Source organism: Ostrea edulis, chromosome 10 (genome assembly GCF_947568905.1).
Source record: "Ostrea edulis chromosome 10, xbOstEdul1.1, whole genome shotgun sequence".
Lineage (NCBI taxonomy): Eukaryota > Metazoa > Mollusca > Bivalvia > Ostreida > Ostreidae > Ostrea > Ostrea edulis.
The window spans coordinates 18936439-18947752 of record NC_079173.1 but is presented as its reverse complement, the minus strand read 5'-3'; the positions used below and the strand labels follow the sequence as shown (position 1 = coordinate 18947752).

The following is an 11314-nucleotide window of genomic DNA, read 5'->3' as shown; positions in this document are numbered from 1 at the left end:
TGCATGATATTTGCACTAAACAAGTAGTTTATATCCATCATGAATGATTTGTCTATTTTCTAAAAATTGTATTTTCCATTAAATTTCTTGATCAGAAATTATTCAGTCAACTCGGAATGAAAGCATCACACAATGCTCTATCTGTGTTTTATATTTGAATCTCTTTCTTTATTGATTTGGGACGTCAATGGTAAACGAATACATAAGGTTTATGACAGCTAACAAAAATTAAGGTCCGTCACCATGAACTTTATATATTTATGTATAAATATTCCACTATCACTTGGGATGATATATACGTCACCCAACTGATTTCATATACAAGTACATGTTCTGTGTATGGTAGATGTCGTTTGTAATTTTGCATTGACTCAAAACAAATTCCCAACTTATAGTTTATATAGATGCACGAGTAATTTGTCAGAACTACATTTCTTACGCCTTCAGCTCTACATATAGATTTATCGACGACGTTTTACCTATTAAGAAAATCAATTTCATTCATTTATGGATTTGATATTTCCACATGAACTTGAAAAAAAAACAACAAAAAACCATCACATATACCTCTACATATGCCTCATACTTAGATATTTTATTGAAAATAGATGTTAACGGCAAACTGATGACACACGGAATTATTTCAGCTTCTCCATCAACTTCCCATTTCTACATAACATGTAACAGTATTCAATTATCACTTGTATATGATGTTTATATAACTCAATTGATTCGATACGCAAAACCTTGGTCTCCTCATGATCTTTTTTTTTGATCAAGGCAGGCTTCTTACAAACAAGTTGATATTACAGGAGTTTGAACAGTCGTGTTTAAAGTCAACATTTCGTAGATTCTATGCCCGTTATAACGATCTAATTTACCAGTACAATCTGCCGTTGAGTCAAATAATGTCTAATGTGTTTAATACTAATTCTAGGCCATTCTTTACATACTGGTATTGACTGCGGATGACTCATGGCAGATATAGGGTTCATGGTGGGTGTAGCAATTTTGTATTACTTATAATAGATATAAGATTCATCACTGTTCAACATTGTTAATTATTTTCATTTCCTCCACATACAAATAATTGCTATTTATATGATTATACTTAGAATGTATTTAGCTTCGTCAATGCATCAAATATTCCATTTGATAACGTTGCTAATTTATTTGTCTCCAGGTTTCTGAATAAGAAATATATCCTACATAAAGTTAACTGATCAACACTCCAATGATGAAATATATAATTTTCTAAACTTATTCCATCAGCGACAGCATGATATTTCCACTAGATTTGCCTTTGAACAAGTAATTTAAATCCATCATGAACGGTTTGTCTATTTTCTAATAATTATATTTTCCATTAAATTTGTTGATAAGAAATTATACAGTCAACTCGAAATAAAAGCATCAAATAATTCTTTATCTGTGTTTTATATCTGAATGCAAGGTAAAGATAACGAACAGTGATCAATCTCATAACTCCTATAAAGAATACAACATAGATAGTTAATTAACCACTTTACACACCAGAGGTGGGTTCACGTACCCAGGAGGAGTAAGCACCCCTGTTGACCGGTCACACCCGCCTTGAGCCCTACATCCTGATCAGGTAAACAGAGTTATCCGCAGTCAAAATCAGTGTGTCAAGAACGGCTATACCTCTCTTTATCAATTTAAGATGTTAATGGTAAACGAACACATAATGTCTATGGTAGCTAAAAAAAAGTAAGGCCCGTCACCATCAACTTCGTATATGTATATATAAATATCCTACTATCACCTGGGTATGGTATCTACGTTCCTCAACTGATTCGATAACAAAGCGCATTTGTGTTTGATTAATTTTGGTTTGTAATTTCGCATTGACTCAAAAGAAATTCCCAACTTATAGTTAATATAGATGTACGGGTGGCAACACCTTATATACAATCTGCTCTATAACATGAAACAATGTTGAAAAGTGGCTGTCACATTAAATTCCCCTTCTTCTCATTTTGTATGTAATGTAAGTAAATATGCTCTTATTTTGTGTATATATCGAACACACCCAAAATCCTGTTTGGAGCCCCTTTTTACTGTGCCCTAATTGGTTTGTAAATTCCCATTGACTCGAAATAAATTACCAACATATATTTTATATAGATGCACGGGTGGCAACACCTTAGATGCAAATTGGCATTATAATTAGAACCATTGTTGAAAAGTGACAAGTAATTTGTCAGAACTACAGTTGTTAGGCCTTCAACTTTACATTTAAACATGTTGACGACGTTTTACCTATTAACAAAAATAATATTCATATGTCGATTCGATATGTTAGGCCTTCAACTCTACATTGAGATATATCGTCGATGTTTTACCTATTAACAAAATCATTTTCATTCATATGTGGATTCGATATTACCACATGAACTTGAAATAAGAAAACACCACGTATACCTCTACATCTGCTTCGTACTTAGATATTTTATTGAAAATAGATCTTAACGGGAAACTAACTACACACGGATTGCTTTCAGCATCTCCATCAACTTCCAATATTTACATAACATGTAGCAGTATTCCATAATCACCTGTATGTGGTGTTTATATATCTCAACTGATTCGATACCCAAAACCTTGTTCTCTTTATAATCTTTTTTTATTCAAGGCAGACTTCTTACAAACAAGTTGATATTACAGGAGTTTCAACAGTCTCATTTCATTTCAACATTTCACAAATTCTATGCTCGTTATAACGATCTAATTTACCAATACGATATGCCGTTGAGTCAAATTATGTCCAATGTGTTTCATACTAATTGTTAGGCCATTCTTTACACACTGGTAATGACTGCGGATCAGTCCGCTTATAGGGCTCATGGTAGATGTGCCCGGTCGACAGGGGATTCTTAGTCGGTCAATAGGGAATGCTTACTCTTCTTAAACACCTGTTCCCATGTATGGTTTACCCAGGAGTCGATGTTTGTTCAATTCTTAATTTTGCATTACTTATTATAGATATCATATTCATTACTATCCGACATTGTTCATTATCTTCACCTCCTCTGCATACAAATAATTCTTATGTATATAGATATACTTACAGTATCTCTAGCTTCTTCAATGCATCAAATATTCCATTTGGTAACGTTGCTATTTGATTTTCCCCCAAGTATCTGAATCAAAAATATTTCCTAATTATTCTTAATTGATCAACGCTCCAATGAAAAAAAAATCATTTTCTAAACTGATTCAATTTGCTGCAACATGATATTTGCACTAAATTTGGTTTTAAACAAGTAATGTTAATCTATCACGAATGGTCAGTCTATCATTTAATAATTATATTTTCCATTAAACGTGTTAATCAGAAATCATCCAGTCAACTTGAAATAAGAACATCACATAATTCTCTATCTGTTTTTATATTTGAATCTCTTTATTGATTTGGGACGTTGATGGTAAACGAACACATAAGGTTTATGGCAGCTAAGAAAAATTAAGATCCGTCACCATCAACTTCCTATATGTATGTAGAAATATTCCATTATCACATGTGCATGATATCTGCTCAACTGATTTGATAAACAAGCGCATATGTGTATGACTGATTTTGGGTTTTAATTTCTCATTGACTCAAAACAAATTCCCAACTTATAGTTTATATAGATGCACGGATGGCAACACCTTGAATTCAACTTTGCTCTATAACATGAACCAATGTTGAAAAGTAAATGTCACATCAAAGTCCCCTTATGCTCATTTTGTATGTAATGTAAATAAATATGTTGTTATATTGTGTATACATCGAACACACCCCAAATCCTGTTTTGGGCCTTTTTTACTGTGTGCTAATTGAAACCTCACTTCACTGTATATAATCCAGCTTGTCTGAGATAAGGTGTTTCACTTACTACTCAGCAGTTTGTCTATTGTTTTATGTTATTTCAACTGTCCTAAAACATGCAGTTACGGAGTTCCTTAGTGTTAACTTAATGCCATGGATGTGATTTTCATTCGTTTCAAAATGGTACTAATTGAACCAAGTGTCCAGTGTATGGTGCAGAATTATAGTCATCAAGTAGACTTTGTCCAATATCTGTAAATGCATAGCAAAGCAATGTAAAACTTCAATGTATTTGTGGAGTCTTTCCAATAGACTAAAGTATAAATGTATTGTCTTAAACAGAAGACATGTCCAGAATGTTATCTGCAAACAAGATCATGTTTTGAGTGTATTTATGTGCAATGTAACGCCATTCAGTGCGTATAAATAATGCATTACATTCTATGGATGCGTATCAAAACAGGTCCTCTCCATGAAACTCCAGTTATCCTGATGTAACCAGTGTATGCAGGATGTGGAGAGTACTCGTAAAGTACAAGGACAACCAAGCTCCAGGACTGGGTACATCGGTCAAACCCACAGAGGTCTAAGCTAATGAGCCAAGATCATGGACACTTGTGGAATTAGGATCGTGTTCTTTATGAGATATTGTACATAATAAACTATATATATACATTGTGACGTTTTAATGTGTTAGCTTGACATAGTTACAGCCAGCTCGTTCATCTGTGACAGTGACCAGTAAATTCTTCGAACTATAGTTGTTAGGCTGTTAACTTTACATGTAGATATATCAACCATGTTTTACCTATTAACAAAATAATTTCCATCCATATGTCGATTCGATATATCCAAACAAATTAGAAATTAAAAAAAACACCACATCTACCTCTACACCTGCTTCGTACTTAGATATTTTATTTAAAATAGATCTTAACGGCAAACTAATGACATACGGATTGATGTGAGCTTCTCCATCAAATTTCCATATCTACTTAACAGGTAACAACTAGTCCATTATCACCTGTAAATGGTCTTTATATAAATCAACTGATTCGCAACGCAAAACCCTTTTCTCTTTATGATCCCTTTTCAAAGCAAAACGGGCTCCTTACAAAATAATTGAGGTTAAAGGAATCTCAACAGTCTTGTTTAATGTTAGCATTTCGCAAATTATATGGTCGTTATAATAATCTAGTTTGCAGATACAACCTGTCATTGCGTCTAACGATGTTTGACGTGTTTCGTAAAAATTGCTAGGTCCTTTTTATATACTTTGATTCTGACTACCCATCATTCTGTTTTCCTCATCAAGATATATGACTCAGAAAGGATGTGACCGGTCACAGGTATGATTACTCTTTCTAACCATCTTATCCCAACTCTGGTATATCCAGGGTCCGTATTTGTCGAACTCTCTACTTTGTATTCCTTATTGGAGAGGTGAAGATAACGAATATTGATCGATCTCATAACTCATATAAGCGGGTCACACTCGCCGTGAGCCCTATATCCCAATCAGGTAAACGACGTTATCCGTAGTCAAAATCAGTGTGCCAAGAACGGCCTAACAATCGGTATGAAACACGTCAGACAGCATATGACCAAATGAAAGGTTGTATTGACGAACTAGATCGTTGTGGCGACCATATAAATTACAAAATGCTCACTTCAATCGAGACTGTTGAAATCCCAGTACCATCACCTTGTTTCCAGGGGATACTTAGTCGGTCAATAGGGAATGCTTACTCTTCTTAAACACCTGTCGCCATGTCTGGTTTACCCAGTGGTCCATGTTTCTCCAATTTTTTATTTTATATTACTTATAATAGATATATGATTCATCACTGTTCAGCATTGTTCATTATCTTCACCTCCTCTGCATACAAATAATTGTTATGTATATAAATATACTTATAGTTTCTGTAGCTTCGTCAATGCATCAAAAATTCCATTCGCTAACGTTGTTATGATATTGCTACTCAAGCTTCTGAATTAAAATACTCCGGATTAACCTTAATTGATCAACGTTCCAATGATGCAATATATAATTTTCTAGAATGATTCAATACGCAAATGCATGATATTTGCACTAAACAAATAGTTTAAATCCATGATAAATGATTTGTCTATTTTCTAAAAATTATATTTTCCATTAAATTTGTTGATCAGAAATTATCCAGTCAACTCGAAATAAAAGCATTGCATGATTGTCAATCTGTGTTTTATATTTGAATATCTTTCTTTATTGATTTGGGACGTTAATGGCAAACGAAAACAAGGCTTATGACAGCTAACAAAAATTAAGGTCCGTCACCATGAATATTCCACTATCACCTGGTATGATATCAACGTCATCCAACTGGATTGATAAACAAGTACATGTTCTGCGTATGATCGATTTCGTTTGTAATTTCGCACTGACTCAAACAAATTCCCAACTTGTAGTTTATGTAGATACACGGGTGGCAACACCTTGAATGCAAATTAGCATTATGATGGGAACCAATGTTGAAACAGGAGTTTCAACAGTCTCGTTTAAAGTAACCATTTCGCAAATTCTATGCTCGTTATAACGATCTAATTTACGAGTACAACCTGTCGTTGTGTCAAATTAGATCTAATGTTTTTCATATTAATTATTAGGTCATTCTTTACACACTGGTATTGACTGCGGATCACTCCGTTTTTTAGGGCTCATGGCGAATGTGCCCGGTAAACAGGGGATGCTTAGTCAGCCGATAGGGAATGCTTACCCTTCTTAAACACCTGTTCCCATGTATGGTTTACCTAGGAGTCCATGTTTGTCTAACTCTTAAATTTGTATTACTTATAATAGATATAAGATTCATCACTGTTCAGCATTGTTCATTATCTACACCCCCCTTTGTTTACAAATAATTCTTATGTATATACATATATTTACAGTGTTTTGGGTGTTTTTTTTTGGCGAATATACCTTGTGGATTATATATTATGCATATGGCCTGCACCTTTATTTTGCAAGAAATGATATAAATAATATATGTTATGCTCTTTGCTTATTCCATTCCATTCTATCAATATGTTATTGGCAAATGATTTATCCACATTTCTTTTATAAAAAACTGCAACTACATGAATGCACTGGCAAGTATGCAAGAACAGCTTTTTTTTTTGCTTGTTTTGTCGAACTAATCTAAACTTACAGAATCTTGCATTGGTATACAATAAATATTTTGTAATTTTGAGCAAAGTATAATGTTTTCAAATGTGATTTTATGTGTCTCTCATTCCCTATATATTACTATCGGAGATGTGCACTAGTCAAATCCACCTAGAAAAATCACTCAGGTGTGACAATCACATTTGGGGTATACAGTACCCGTAACGTTATTCTTGACATTCCTATCGTGTTCTATCGTGCTTGTATCCTGTCGTATCGTGCGTGTATCCTATTGTATCGTGCATGTATTCTATCCTATCGTGTATCAGGTTTTCCGTTTTCTATCGTGTTTTGCGTTTGTCAGGTCTATCGTGTATAGTATTTTGCGTGTATCAGGTTTTCCGTCGATCGAGAAAATCGTTTATCGTGTAGCTTCGGAAAATATCGGGATCGTATATTAAATCTAATGAAAAAGTAAGATGCTTTCCGAAAGCTTTATTCGTTTTGTTAAAGAAGCTATTTTTAGGAATCGAGGAAAGACAACTTATATGTGAACTAGAACATAAAGCTGTCGATTTTAAGGCAGAAAAAGAGCTATATGTCTGTCCAGAGAGGGCGAAAATTTATCGCAATTTCATTCTAAGTAGTCTGGAAAGTAGGCAGTGGTTTGTCGAGCAAACGTGGATAGTAAAAGTGAAAGCTCCTTCATCTGGAGTTCATAAACATTTCTTTGTCTAGAAACAATTAGTTGTAATTAACACTAACAGAGAAATGGGAAGTTCCGATCTGAAAGGAAAAATCAGTAAATTACATTGTTTATTACATATAGTTCAATAATGGTTCTTTTTCTTCCGATTTTGTTCACCTGTATTCAAATTAGATATCCACTACTGAACTTGTGCGCGTTCTTATCTATCTGATTTTGTGTATCACCCGTGTTTTGACAGTAAACATTCTCAGGGACATTGTATTTCACACATTTAGAAGATTAAGTTTTAAAAGAGTGCAAGAGTATATTACATCTCCCAAAATTCTGCTCAATTGGGCACGATTCAGCTGTCATCGTTTTTTAATTATTATTTGTACATGTACACATATACCAATAGTCGTAAGTGTAGATACTGGAAATGTATGCTGGTTTTGATGGTTATTTGAATTTTTTACAATTCTGCTCAATGGCCGTAAAATTGTGCCGAGCATAGGCCTAAATTTAAAAGTTCTTCACAGGTCATGGTGACGTCTCCATATGAGTGAAATATTCTCGAGCGAGACGTTAAGCAAGATAAAAATCAATCACTCCCTATATGATTCATATATTAAACATTCAAGGTGACAATATACGTTTTAGAATCATTGGATGAGAAAATTCATATAGATATCAAATAATGAATTCAATACCGTATATAGTTTAGTTTCCGGATTTTAGTTGTAATGCCGTTAAAAAAAGAGCCATAAATAGAATTTTAAGAAAATAAGAAATAAACGTACAACCGTGTATAAATAAATTATATGCTTTAGGTATATATTGAGTATTGAAATCCTTCAATATTATTATCAACAAAATGTTATTATTTTGTACGTATCAAACTTTCGTTCTGTCTAAATTGTTTCTAAATTTACAACATTTCCATCAGGTTTTCCGTTTATCGTGAAGATTGTTTATCGTATTTTTCGTTTATCAGGTCTGTCGTGAAGATCGTTTATCAGGTGTTGTGTTTATTAGATTTACCGTGTATCCTATAGTATCGTGCGTGTATCCTATCGTATCGTATCGTGCGTGTATCCTATCCTACCGTGCGTGTATCGTGTTCTATCGTTTATCATGTCAAGAATAACGTTGCAGGTACTGTATACGAGTAGAGTAAATTAGGGTACCTGAGGGAAATATGGCGGATAAGATGAGAAAGGTGTAGATATTTATTAATTCATGTCAGCTTTAATATCTACTTTCAATAAGATATCTAAGAATGAAGCAGACGTGGACTACTCTGTGGTGCCTTTTATTTTTATGGATATATCGAATCGCTCTATGGCTGAAAGTTATTATTGTTAATAGAAAAAAACGTTGTCGATATACAGTGTATCTAAAGGTCCAAGCGCATTTAAAACAACTCAAGAGAATCTGAGAATATTAACACATATTCTTAGAATGGATAAAATTATGTCTTTTCTTTTGTTTAGCTTATCAAATCATTGGAAAACTTCAAAACCTTATATTAAAAACGTGAATTTAATCAAAAATTGATAAAAACGCCAACTTATTCTAAGGACTACATAAACCCGGAGTCAACACAAAACACCCCAAAATATAAGTAACGTAGATTACAGGAAACGCAACATAGATTACCAGATTATCATTTAGCAATTAAATACTGCCACCGTCTCCTTTTAAGTCAGCACTTCTCACATTATATGATCGTTGCAACGATGCAGTTTGCCAACTCCCCTTAGACATCTGATTCTACCTCTGATGTGTCCAGAGGGTCCGTGTTGTCCAACTATCTATTTTGTATTGTTTATAATAGTTTTGAGATTGATTACTGTTCGTTATCTTCACCTTCCAACCTATCATTAGGTCAAATGCTATCTGACTTGTTTCATATCGATTCTTAAAACGTTCTTGGTACACTGATTTTGACTACGGATAACTACATTTACTTGATGAAGATATAGGGCTCACCACGGGTGTGACAGATCGACAGGGGATGTTTACTCCTCATAGACACCTGATCCCACCTCTGGTACATCCCGGCGTCCGGATTTGCCCAACCCTCTATTTGTATTGCTTACAGGAATTATGAGATCGGCCTGACGTGTTTCATGCCGATTGCTAGGCCGTTCTTGGCACACTGATATTGACTACGGACAACTCCATCTACCTGATCAAGGTATAGGGCTAAAGGCGGATGTGACCGGCCGACAGGGGATGATTACTCCTCCCAAACACCAGATCCCATCTCTAGTATAGCAAGGGGTCTGTCTTTGCCCAACTCTATTTGTATTGCTAATAGGAGGTATGAGATTGATCAATGTTCGTTATCTTCACCTTTCATCACTGTTCGTTATCTTCACCTTTCATTAATGGCGTGTAGTAAAACTTTATGATCAATTCATTCATCTGACACCATTGTGAATGTTCTAATTATCGTTGGTTTACTGATTGTATATCGTTTAACGATATCAAGAATTTTTCACTGGTGAAAGTTTTGATAATAACTGATATCTTTGCAGTTGGTATTGAACATGTATGCTAGTGCTGAGAATTACTGACATTTACTGTGGTATTTACTGTGAATTGTGATATTTAATGATAAGTGCTGTGAGGAAAGTACTTTCGGAATACATTCTCAACACACTGGTGGAGACTAATTGATCAACGCTTCAATGATGAAATACATAATTTTCTAAAATGATTCAATACGTAAAAGCATGGTATTTGCACAAAATTTGGCTTCAAACAAGTAGTTTAAGGACGACAGACCTAATTCGAAATTTTGCACTTCTGCACAGAAAGCCGCGCACATCGCTATTTACAGTCTCCGTGCATTGTGACGTCGCTACAATTGTTTCATCACACTATGAACATGCGATATTTACGAACTAAACTTGAGACTGTATAATTCTTTCATTATACAAGCAATACATCTTATCTTAATCCATATTTCGTATGAATTCTTCAATAAATGTATAGCATTTCCGTAACTTTTGTGTCTGTGAATCCGTGACTTTAAAAAATCTGTCCGTGATTCTTCCGTGTTTTATGTGTAATTTCTGGGATTCCGTAATTGTCCGTGTTTTATAACCCCCCCCCCCCACCCCCCCACCCCCCCCCCCCCCCCCTGCGCATATGCCATGAATAAAACTGTCATAGGTATGCACAACAAAATTTAAAAAAAAATAGAATATTTTGTTATTAAGATTTTACTTCTGAATATAGTTTAATATCATGAATATTCTTAGCTATTAATAGTAATTACTGTATTACTCTATAAACAATAATTATTAACGATTTACGGCATGCACCAGAAGCGTATTACTAAAAAAACCACGATAATTTCTATTTACAACCAACTGCGGAGAAGAGCAGAATTATATTTTGAAATCTTTCGAACATCCATTAAAACTACACAGAAAAAATGACTAAAACCGTATCAATCAACAACAACTGAAGAACAGAGGCAAGGCCAGGGTAGTTTCTCTCTCGGCTGACAATAAACACGCTATCGCCCCTACCCATTGGATAGATATTTTATTATTATACCAAAGCAGAATGATTCCTCTCCCGACAACAAAGCAAATTGTCCCATCATAATGTTTTGAACAGCTGTTATAGT

General features: G+C 34.3%; 1 protein-coding gene across 1 annotated transcript in view; it reads right to left on the bottom strand.

Moving 5' to 3' along the window:
- The window catches only part of LOC130051024 (vasorin-like), a 291342-nt gene that overhangs the window by 250778 nt on the left and 29250 nt on the right, over positions 1-11314 (bottom strand). The window lies entirely within an intron of this gene.